Below are 11,023 nucleotides of genomic sequence, written 5' to 3' on the forward strand. Positions count from 1 at the left end.
TGAAGGATGGCAGAGAGGAAAGCGGCGAACGGTGGACGGTGGAAATTGCAGTCAACATTTATTCCGCAGTATGATGGAAAAATTCGAAAATAATTTGCGAGCCATAAATTAAAGGCGACAGCAGAAAAACTCGAGGAAAAATATGGGAAGGCAAAGTTGAGCAAACCAGGAAAAAAAATTATTAAATCATTAGGGTTGGAATGGCGGAAGGGCAAGGATATGTTATATGGGGGAGGAGCTAGAGCCTATACTTAAAAAAGAAAGTCAGATCCCTCCAATGTGCTCAATCCGCTGGTCTGCCATCATTCAACATAAGCGAGTTTTCGTTTCACTTCAATTGGCAACATATGGTGAACAGACTCCCTGAGAACAGGCCGAAGGATCCTGGATTACCCCAGATATGATTTTCCTTTCACAATGTTTACACACCAAAGAAAAGAAGCAAAGACTTTCACTTCTTAGAAAACTTAGCTTGAGACCTTAAAAAAGTAATATCTGATTAATAAGATTAAGTGAAATCATAATTAAATACTAGAAAAATGATGTCTTAAGTTAAAGGGCAGACATTTTTAGGCAGAGGCTTTTATAAGACTTTTACTGTACCTTATATTAACAATTACTTCAAATTAATATTTTCTCTTCTTTCATAAACTTTTTATTTAAAGTCATAAAGAAACTTTCCCTAATAAGTTTTCTTTCTTTCAAACTATCATACCAATGTTTTATGTCTTAAAATATTTAAATGAAAACTACAGGTTAGGGTTATATCTTCAAAGAGGCTTTCGATACCTTTTTCTAAGTGTGGATTTATTGGGCGAGACATCATTACATTTCATTGACTGCCGATTGCGAATGCGAAAAATTAAAAATTTTCCCAAATAAGAGGGTTTAATAAAGAAGTACAAAAAGCGCAGAGCCGAAGCGAAGACAGAACGGGACGGAAGGGAAGTGATGGGTTGCTCCTGGAAAAAATGGCGACATGGACGCAGGAGCGCGACATAAAAGGGCAGCAAGACAAGACGAAGACGCAGGCAGCAAACAAGAAAAATCGCTGCCAGCTCCTTGGAGGGAAAATGCAGTGACTCAATGGGGCGGGGTGATGGGAAAACTGAAGGATGTAAATGGTAGATGGGGCAGAACTTTTGCCCATCTGGTTTTCGCATTGTAGAACGCCAGCTTTGCCAGGAAGATTTCCACCCCATTTTTTATTGTACCCTTAGAGATGAGGGTACTTTGAAGTTTTGGAAAAATATATTTTTATCAGGTATGTAGAGTTTTTCTGTGTATTTATAAACATTTTTAATTATTTTATTGCTAAGAAATTTAGTATTATTCTATTACTTGCCTCGGCATAGTTTTATGGTTAAAAGTTTTGTTTCTTATTTTCAAATTAAAGTTATTTCCAAGAAGACCTTTACCTTGGGATTATTTTTTAAAGACTATATTTTTTATTATTTTTAAATATAAAAGATTAAAGTATTAAATGTTCCAGCTTGGTTTTATATATTAAACTTGTTTTGCCTTCATAGAACTATTTCCTTTTTGATAAGCCAAAACATTGTTGAAGTTACCCAAGGAAGGCACTGCCCTTACAAATCTTTCACTTAATAGAAAAATGAAAATTTCTAGATGAGGCTGCAGTAGGTGTATTTCTATTTATCCCCTCAAAAAATTGCTTCAAATCAAAGCTACAAAGATTACAGTATTTATTAGGGGAATTTTCAACACCACATTGACTTGTTTTCCACATACTTAAACCCGTCAAATATTATCTTTGTTTAGCCTTTAACAGGGTATACAAAGGTTCAGTTCAGCAAAGTCCTGCTCTCCTTTTCGTGTTTTATTGTTCGACGATTCACCGCGCCCCTTCACGTTTCCATCATCTGTTTTGGGTTGATGGTGCGGCTTGGTCAGGTGCAGAGGTTGTTGTGGCACGTTTAGATCTGACACACATTGGATGGAGTGCCTCCCTTTATGTCTCTATCAAAACGTCAACTTTACACTTAACAACGTTCAACCAAAGCCAGAAACAATTACCCAGTTCATACAGTGTATAGGACTCTGAAGCTCCCATTGTCCATGGAGCATCCCCCTTTCCCGCATTCACCAGCCAGTAACACCACCCAGTTATGGCAAAACCAGCTGTCAGTTGTTTATATTATAAAAATAATTAGTCTGTATCAGCGCCAAATCGACAAACTCCATCATAGATATTATGTTTAGAATAAATACGTATATAATGTACGTAGGTTGGATTTTGCAGTTGCACATTTTTGCATTTTGCAATTTGGGTTGAAAGAAGTTTGGTATTGAGGAGGGCGATTTTTAGTGATTATGTTAAAATTCAAGCATAAGAGCGGATTGTGTGGTTGGTCTACCTTGATAAATTGGGGCCAATAATTGGCTTGCGAAATATGTATGGATAATGCAAACTATAATTAGTGTGTGTGTTTATGGCATAGACATTTCACTTTTGTTAATACACGTATCATATCATGCTGATGACGCTGACTAAAAAGGCAATGAAGGAATGTTGATGAATGCAATTATAGTTGTTAGTCAGATCAGAGCAGACAAAATGCGGCACAAAGCTATTAGCTAACCCCTTGGGCGGTGTATTTTCCAAAACTTCATTGCCTTACCTCGGGCGTCTTTCATTTTGGCTTGCATCATTCATTCATTATTATTATTATTATGGTTTGTATAATATGTTTTTGTTATGTTTTATTTATGGATATGCAATAGGTTTCCATAAAATCATCATCGATTCGCTCTCATATAGTATATCTCTGATAAATATAATTTATTAATATTTTTGTTGAATTTTCGCATATGCTTCCGTTTTGGGTTTTTCAATTTCATTTTGTTCGTTTTCGTTTTTCGTTTTATTAACATAGTTTATTTGACAAAAATGTAATAAAATTATTATGTTTAACATTTATCACTGTTCAAAACCATTTTCAACTTTATAGTCGTTATAAGTTCTTGTCGCTCTTGTCACGTTGGTAGTAGTAGTCATGTTGTAACTTTATTTAACTAACAAAATTATTTCAACATTTGTAGCTTATAAATTGTATGCAATCGTTTAGATAAATAAACATTCAACATTGCTTGCTCCACTTGATCACCAATCGACATGAGAACAGATAACTCAAAACTCAAAACAATAAATAACTATATAGTATCTATATATATATATGCCATGTATATTAGATATGTATATAAATGTATTCGCGTGGGTGGCATATACAAGTGTATCACTGTAGATGTATAGCCCTTAAAGTCATAGTGAAGTTCAACAACTGGACTATCTTGATCAATATAATTATGGTGTATAAATATTTATAGATGCAATGCAGGATGCCGGACTCTCTCTTCTTTTTTCTAATTTTAACTACCTTTCCAATTATCTCTTCATTATAGCTGGCAACAAAATGTTAAAGCCCCATTTGAACATGCGTATTTAATGTTAGTGAGTCAGTTAATTATGATTGAGTTTATAGCGTATACAGTGGGTCAAGCGGTGTAAGGCAACTAGTTCCACAAGCTCTAAAAATTAGTAAAAAGTATTTGGTATATTTCATGATATTTCAAAGAAATATCAGTCTCAGAAAACTGCTTCTAAATTAAATTAAAAGCTTCATGATTTAAATTGGCCTAAAAGGATATAAGCACCTCTGAGTCCTTGTTTGTTTTCTATAATCACAATCATACATATAGAAGTACAGCTCAGTAGCTTTAGACGCTATAGAGGTTTTACAGTTCTGTCTTTCAAATTTTCCTTTTTCTCTTTCATATTCATCACTGCAATACAATTGTTTTTCATTTTTCTCACATCAATTGAACTCATTGCTATTCCCCAAAAATTTTCGTTTCCTCTTTTCGCCTCATTCATCATGCTTTGTGTCTAATTTGTTTCTTGTTCTTCTCAAATCCATCCTCGAAGCTTTTGCATGAAGTCAATCTTATAACTTTTATTTTGCACTTTGATTTCTTTCGCAATTGGCTAGTCAGTAAAATGAACAGTGAATTGGATTGTAGAGAAGAGTGTTTTTATTTCTCTCAGTGCTGCTTCTCAAATTAACACTAAAAGCCCCACTAATGTTTTTGAAATTTCTTGTTTTGTGTTAGTAAGTACTTTACCGTAAGAGGAGGAATTTGAAATTTACCTTAAAGATGTAGACTTTTGTAAAAGACTTTTGATTTTAACTGTAATCGCTTATAATATCATTCAAAATACGCTTTTGAACTACCTTATAAGCTTCTCAACCATGACTTTATTATGGAGTTTATTATTTAATTAATTGGATTGATTATTAAAATTACTAAAATTCACGTTGTTTTTTTCAGTTTGGTTTTGGTTTTTCAATTGGCAGCCATTACTAGTAAGGATTAATCAGTCAATATCAAAGATCCTCTATCCTTCCATAACACCTATTCTAGTCATTCTTTGTTCTAAACTGTATGATATTTATCCTTTTTGGTTTGCGTTAGCTGACTGCTGTTGTTTTTCTTGTTACATTCAGATACAGGACTAGCTCCAGGTTTTTGGTTTGGTGGGTGTTTTGGACTTGGATACGGTATAGCATGTTTTACTGTTTAGAAATCACATGATCTCACCTGGTCTCTGGATGGTCACGGAAAAGGGCGTCAAAGGCCGGTGCCAGAGTCCGCACTGTTGGTACCCCATGATGATGTCTTCTTGTGGCACTGTCTTTGATAAATTTCCGTACCACAAATCGGGCATTTGACTGCTCCTGATCCAAGAAATGGTGATGCGATGTCTCAGCGCCGGACATCCGGATGCAAAAGCTCTCTCATCAGATCCGCACAGTGGCCACGCCACTAGTAAACCACTGTACTTCGCGATGTCCACGAATGCTTGGAGTTTCTCGAAGGTGAGTTGAATTCATGACCACTATGTGACCTGGAGCTAATATTCCAGGACAGCAATGGTATCTGACGTTGAACATCGAGTGGCAATATTAAGTGATCTCATTCAACTTTGTGCTGCGTATCTATCAAGAAATTTCCAACAGCACCACCGCGCCGCCATGGATTTCTCATAAGCTATAATATCATCGATGCTGGAGGTAAATCGTTCTCACCTTTTACGGGTGGGATCGAAGCTCCATCTGGCGCGAGCAGTAAAGTAGTCATCATTCCAGCCTTTATGGTACCAGATCAAGCGGGCAGCGATCGCCGAGCTGATTATGGGATGGCTGCTTCGGGGGGACTGGGTGTTGAATCATAGGCTGGTTCCTGCAGGGCTACTTTGGCCTATTGAAATGGTAGACAGGCGCTCCCGCGAAACACTTCGATATCCGTTCGGAGGCGACGGAGGGCGATGACTGTGTAATGATTCAGAGGAGGTAAGATCATGCAGACAGATAGCTGGTCAGATTAGTATCTGCAACACGGGAAGAATTTCAAACGCAAAAAAAATAAAAATTAAACCAGTTTTAAACTTATTCATTAATTAAAGATTAACAAGCTTAACATTTTGCAAAAATAAAAAAAACTTCAGATCAACGCACCACTTTGCTCTCGCCGCACTCTTCAAGGGACTCACAGAGCCACCATGTGAAGCTGGACACGAAGGATATATTCATCACGGCTCAGGCCGACAGAGGTCATCACTGATCCTGGTCCTATCTCTGGACATCGTTCTGGCTATCTGCTTCCTCTGTCACTTGCAGGCCTAATCGATGCCAAGGTGCGACGGATGATGCGAAGATATGACTCTACTGACCACCAATTCTAGGCCTCTCATCCTGAATGTTCCCTGAACCACAATGTCAGGACAGCATTCTGCCGATTGTCTGTGATATATCCTGGAACCCAAGGATCATCAATATAATGGAAGGGCAGGCGGAACCTCGAAGGACCCTCACCGATCCTCGTCACTCATCGGGTGAGAACAGGATCAAGGTAACTCAGCTATGGCTGATTGAGATCAAGGAGGTTTCCGGATTAAACACCCAGGATCTGTCCAGCGATCCAGGAGATTTCTCATTCAAATTGCAGAAATTTCAATGCAAAAGCAAGTGGGAGAATGTGGCTGACACTGTACTTTTGGAAGACTTTTGTGTTGTCTAGTTCTCACCACCAACAGATCATGGTCTTTTGTGGGCATCCATGGAAAGCCACAACCACTGCCATCTGACTTGCCAAGCTGTTGGGGAAGATTACCGGCTGTCAAGAGATTTACAGGACTGGGACTTTGTTGCTCCCAGGTCTCCCTTTTTGTTTGACATGATTAACCTCCCTCTCATTAGATAAATGGCAGGCTTCCTTACCATGGCCCTGGAAACTCTGTGGTCCATCCAGATCCACTGCTCCCTCGGTTATCTTACTCATTCGGCTAATTCTGTTCAGAGCTATCGGATGGAAGGCTCTTCATCGGAATCACAGGCAGAGAGACAATCAGTCCTTGGACTACCATGTACCATGGTATCGTGTTGGCAGACAGCCTTGCCTGCACCCTGTGCTGGTTGTTCATGGGGAATCAGTGGAGAAGGCAGGCTCAAGGCTCCGCCCTGTGGCGTTTCGGAGCTGCCTGTGTTGCCACCGGCCCAACTTACACAAGCTATAAAGATTGAGAAGGAAAAATTTTAAAAGCATCATCAAATTGGTTTAATAAAAATCTTGAATGTCTTTTAACTTTACTAGTTTTGGGAAAGATAATCATTTTAAAGTTAGTTAAACTTCTATCTGTTAATGCCTTTCTCTGCCTGCTGCTATTCTTTCCCTTTTTTCATCATCATTGGTTTGTTATTGGCAACTAGGGGGGTTTCTCTCAGACCACTTTGCTCAGACCTTATCCTCCTGGATCATCCACCAGTCCAAGAGATGGCAGATAGACGGGCGGATGTTCTCATCCACGTAGCGCATCCATCATTGGATTCCTGCAGATGACTGTCGGCTGAAGTTACGAGCTTGATGGATCCGCCGATCCCGCGAAGAATATTACGCCAGTCGCCGTACCAGCCCACCCGCCGGCGGCATGGAGACCACGATGTTTCCTGCGAGCCGCAGGCGATCGGATTTGGATCGTTGAGGAGAGAGACCCACGTCTGAGCTGGCTTCATCTGTTACTTTGCCAGGCCACGAATTGCCACATGGCGGTGATGGGGGCCAGAGCGGTCAGTGGCGCAACGGCGTTGGCGGGCTGGTCTTTGTGCAGGGGATGCAATGGCGGATAGTATCACCAGCGGTATCTTCCCGATCCCGACAGCAGCACGGACCGCTGGTTCGCCGCCCGCCGGTCAGTGTTGATATGTAAGCGGCTCGCGACCGCCCAGCAGCTCGCACGAAAGAGAAGAAAATAAGGAAAAAATAAATTCAGGATTAAGATAAGACTATGATATAACTAACAACCTTAAACAAAATGTTTATAATTATGTTTTATTATTTATATATTATTTATTCAAGTATGCAAAACTAGAGAAACGTTTTAAAAACTTTCTACAAAAATCAGTTGTCAGATGTTTTATTCCATTTTCTCTGTTCTTGTGTAAGGGGAGAGAGTGGGTGGGTCTGGTTTAAACAGGGGTGACTTGTTGAGCGTTAGATTGTTGGGTGGAGAAATGAAACACCCAGCCAGCGCTGCCGTCTGAGTTGGTAGTGAGAAACATTGCTTGGAGCCATGAGTGGCAGCAACAAAAAGTGTAGCCACTCAATGTAATAACAAGAGGAAGGGGAATCATTTTTGTATACAGATTCTAATACACTAGAACCAAGTTTAAATAATAAAAAAACAAAAATATTATAATATGAGAAATCAAGAATTTTATCTCGGACAAAGTAGCCTAGAAATAATTTGTGTTAAGTATTTAAAATGTTTGCTTTGGTCCTAGAATGAGTTAATCAGGCAGATCAGATATTATTATTTGTTTGAATAAATGATTAACTGTTGTGGGTTGGTGCTTCATTATGAACGCCCTTTTGGCAGACATGAATACAACAATGTCGAGGACACTTACTACCTCCTTAGGGACAGAGGCACACCTTGCTGAAGTGAACGATACAGCGTAAGATGAGACGGACTCAAAGGGCGCTTATCAAAACTCCGACTCCAAAGTCGTGGGATCCAGACTTTCCAGCGTCCGGCGACGCTGAATCGAAGCAGACCGCTCAGCGGTGAGTGCATGGTTCCGTTGGTTATCAAAAAGTCCGTCACGCATCATCCCGAGAGGTCGTCGATTCGCAGCCGCTGGTTGTTTGGAACCGGAGTCATTCCAGTATTAAGATGAAACAAAAAAAAGAAGCGGGAGTGAATGAGGGCAATGGTTTGTGTGAGATAAGCACCAAACATTATTCTGGGGGAAGTCTATAGAAATGAAGTGGGGGCAGATTGATGATCAGTAAGGGGATGGGAGCGGTGTGGAACTGCCAGTGCCCAAGTTTGTTAAATTGAATGGTTGACCCCATTCCCTCAAAACGCTGAGGTCGTCAATCATCATTGTTTGGCCAAGGCCAGCCATTGCGCCGCCTCTGCCCGCCACAACGAGGGCCGTTTATCACCGCCAACGAAATTCTGACCGCTTCGGCGGCTTAATCAGGTGAACCATCACCCAGTTGCCAACACTAACTGCAAGTAAAATGATAAACTAAGGACAACAGGAACCAGGAAGAGGGGAACTAGACAAGTGACCAGATGCTATGGTTTTTCTTGTTATCCGTTAACTTATAGTTCATTAAAATTAAAGGTTTAACTATGTTTGGGCTAAGTTTGTAATATTTTTATGAAATTATTAAAGTTTCATTACAAAACATGATTCCTTCCAAAAACTCCTGCTGCTCAGTTGGACGTATTCTTTTCTGACCTGAAGCATTGGACTTCTGGTTGAAAATCAACTCTAAGCACTTAACACTCCCACTGCCCTTACCGGCTGCTGCAGAGATGACAAATCTGCGAGAGGGCATCGGCTTCAGATGACATAACCACGGCACTGACCCACCTCACCAGAGCGCGCCCCGCTCTTCTGCCGCCACTCCTGGATTGCCATGAACCAGCAGCTAACGAGGCGCGAAAGCTCCCAGGGGAACACGCCGCTGCCGCTCCACTGCCCAGTCCGGCACTGTTTTGGTGCTGTCAGGGTGTGGGATATCCACTGGCCAGCCGGGCAGCCATCAGACCTTCTAACACAAAGGCAGGTATCAGCTGCTCAACATAAATACACCTGTCCGGAAATATATAATTTTACGAGAAAAATGTGTGTTAATTATTTGAATTTTTCTCTAATGTTAAAATATTAAATCTTTGGCTTATTAAGTGCTTTTTATAATAATTTTTTTATAGTTAAAAAAATAGTTTAGGAACAAAAAAGAAGTTGTTGTGATTAGCCTTTGTTAATGTTTATACAGCATTTATATGTACCCTAATATATCATAGCATCACTTCTTTCAGATTTTAAATCAAATAATTTTAAGCACGGATGTTAAATCTCTGTTAAATCCAATACCAGTATGTGGCTGCATATATAAGCAGCCTTACAAACTTATTTATAGTTAATAAGTTTATTAAAGTTAATTTACTACCATGGGATACTTTAAGGAAGATCTGTAAATTGGATTATATGTAGTAAAAACAGTTCTTAGTTATATAAAGTTCTAAAATTTGTAGAAATATAATGAAACTTAATGATATTTGATATTTTTTGTAAAATAACAAAAGGTGTGTACTTTCAGAGTATTTTCTGATGAAAAAATAAATGAATAGTGTGAGTGGAGACAGTGGTGGCAACTGTCAAAGGCCTTCATGTTCTTTAATACAGTTGAATTGGTTTCAGTGCAGAGTTAATTGATTATGATTGGTCAATGGGGGAGATAATACACATGTATAATTAATTCATCAGAGGTGTTTATATTTCACTAGTTCAGGCCCAGGAGGTTACACCATGTTTGTTGCACTAGAGTGCTTAATCATCAGAAGAACTCTTGCTTGCCTTGATCTGAAGATTGGTCTGATATACTTTGGTGACTTCATTTATTCCTGAATTACCAACACCTCTTTTGTAATCAATAACAAGTTAAATAACATAACTTTGAATAAATGTGTTGTTCTCAACTACTATTCAATCCACACTCAATTCAATTTATAATTTCAGATCAATATTAGCATTACATATTTATTAGTGCTAAGAATAATGCTTTTACCAGAGATCTCATGACTTTGTTGATTCCCCCAAAGGAAAGTAGCTAAGACAGGTTCAAACTTTGAGGTTATTGAAGTTCGCAGTTCCCGGAAATATCCTCACTTTCGAGATGGCTCTGCACATAATAGATCGTTTTAGTATCAATATTCATGTTTATACTATTAAGCTAGCTAGAAAAGAATTGGTCAATAGATCAGGAAGATAATTCATATTTGATTTTGTTGTTACTGTATTAATATTATACTTTATGTCAGCAGCAACCAAGTCGAAATATTTATTTTTGCTTTAGTTTGCAGTTTATTTATACTAAAAACTTTCTTGTTATTGTTTATTCAGTTTTGTTTTTCCAAATAACATTTAATGTAAATAAAGCAACATTTGTACCAAAATCAAGGTTCTCAATCACTTTTTAGGTAAATTGAAACTAAAAAGCTTTCAAAACATATAAGCTAATGGAACATAAATGTCTGAAAGTGAAATATTTGAAGACTTTTCTGATTGAAATATTAAAAACCAATTTTCCAATTGCGACTACCCTGTTGTCTCCACGCAGTGAAGAGGTTATCAGTCAACAAACATTTTGGTTGCAACCACCATGGGAACCCCGTTCTGGGCAGCCTGGGGCGGAGGACATGAAGCATTCTGCTTTGGATCAGTGACATTGATACCATCAGCTGCTCTTAGTCAGGGTATCAGTCCAGTTCTGTTCTATGAGTTTCCATCCACTCAACCACAGCATGACCCAACTTCACCTTGCCCGCACTCCACTCTTCCCTCTTGGCTGGTCCGGCTTGACGGATGAGGTCAAGCAACATGGCGGTGGCACACTACAATTACCTAAGCCTATTGGATATATTCAGCTT

Source organism: Drosophila eugracilis, unplaced genomic scaffold (genome assembly GCF_018153835.1).
Source record: "Drosophila eugracilis isolate 14026-0451.02 unplaced genomic scaffold, ASM1815383v1 contig_678, whole genome shotgun sequence".
NCBI lineage: Eukaryota > Metazoa > Arthropoda > Insecta > Diptera > Drosophilidae > Drosophila > Drosophila eugracilis.